Below are 1,516 nucleotides of genomic sequence, written 5' to 3' on the forward strand. Positions count from 1 at the left end.
TGGAATATATTTTTAATTTTTCGTTGTTGTAAAAGCTAACTATTTAAAGCAAAATTTGTAATAATGTGTTTATTCCATAAATAAAAGTGAAATGTATGACCACAGTGACACAAGGAATGGGAGGACTTGAGAATGTCCTGTTACATTGTATATGAAATGACATAATACTATTTGAAGGAAAACTCATTAACCATTAAAAAGTTAAGTGTTAAAAAATGTATCAAGCCTCTGTAAGGAAGATACTGTGGCCACTGCTCCTGACTCACCACAGTTCCTTCTTGCTGAGGAAGAAGTCAGTCACAAAGTTATGCTCCTGCCATGTGGCAGCCATGGCTTTTAAAGCTACTGGAACTACACCAGTGGACCCAGAAGGGGTGGTTCACTGAGTAAGAATTACCCTAACTGTCCGCCATGTAAAATCCCTGGGGAAGGTGTGTGCTGATTTGATCACAGGCTCAAAGGAAAAGGACCTTAAAGTGAAAGGACTGTTTCGGATGTCTACCAGGACTGAGAATCACTGTGAGATAAACTCTTTGTGGTGAAGGTTCTAAGACTTGGGAGCATTTCCAGGTGAGGATTCACAGTGACTCATTGACTTGGACAATCCTCCTGAGAGTGTTAAGCAGATTACTTCTATCATTGAGCCAGGATTAGAGATTGAGGTCATCGTTGCAATTGCTTAAATCAACTATTTTAATAAATTGATTATTAATCATTTTTAAAAGAGGTATAAATAATAAGTAATTGTAGGAGATAAAATAGATCGTAAAATGCTTAGTCATTCAGAAAAGGCAGAAAGTGAACAAAAAAGCAAGAAAGGCCAAATGGAACAAATAGAAAACAGCCAGCAAGATAGTAGATTTTAAGCCAACCATAACAATAATCACTTTAAATGTCTAAATACATCAGTAAAAAGGCAGGTTGCTAGACTGAATTTAGAAAGAAGACTCACTTATATGTTGTCCATAGGAGACTCACTTTAAATATAAAGACATAGATAGGTTAAAAGTAAAAGCATATACAGGCACCCCCCACCCCCGGCTATCCAAAAGTAGAGTGTTCCTATGAAACCTTTCCTAAGCCAAAATGGCTTAAAGCAAAGAAGTAATTACCTTAGGACACATCTTGCTAACAGATGCAAAAAATAAATCGAGATAAAGCACAGATGGTCACACAGTTCAAAGCTATGGTGGCTTGAGCCTGAGATGCTCAGTGTAGTTCTTCGGGAAGGAGCTTGGTAGTGCCACTCTCTCTGCTGGGGGTGCACTGCCTGTATGCTGCAAAATAATGCTGAACGCTATTTATTTTTTTATTAAAGTATAGTTGGTTTGCAATATTACATTAGTTTTGGGTGTACAACGTAGTTATTCAATATTTTTATAGACAGTACTCCATTTAAAGTTATTACAAAATAATGGCTGTATTTCCCTGTGCTCTACAATATATCCTTGTTGCTTATTTATTTTATACATAGTAGTTTGTGTATCTTAATCCCTTACCCCTATCTTGCCCCTTA

At 36.7% G+C, this 1,516-nt stretch overlaps 1 pseudogene; it reads left to right on the forward strand.

Annotated features, from left to right (window-relative positions):
* The first annotated feature begins 329 nt into the window (after nucleotides 1-329).
* Nucleotides 330-683, forward strand: LOC101336131 (small ribosomal subunit protein uS10-like; annotated as a pseudogene).
* The last annotated feature ends 833 nt before the right edge of the window (nucleotides 684-1,516 follow it).

Source organism: Tursiops truncatus, chromosome 17 (genome assembly GCF_011762595.2).
Source record: "Tursiops truncatus isolate mTurTru1 chromosome 17, mTurTru1.mat.Y, whole genome shotgun sequence".
Classification (NCBI taxonomy): Eukaryota; Metazoa; Chordata; class Mammalia; order Artiodactyla; family Delphinidae; genus Tursiops; species Tursiops truncatus.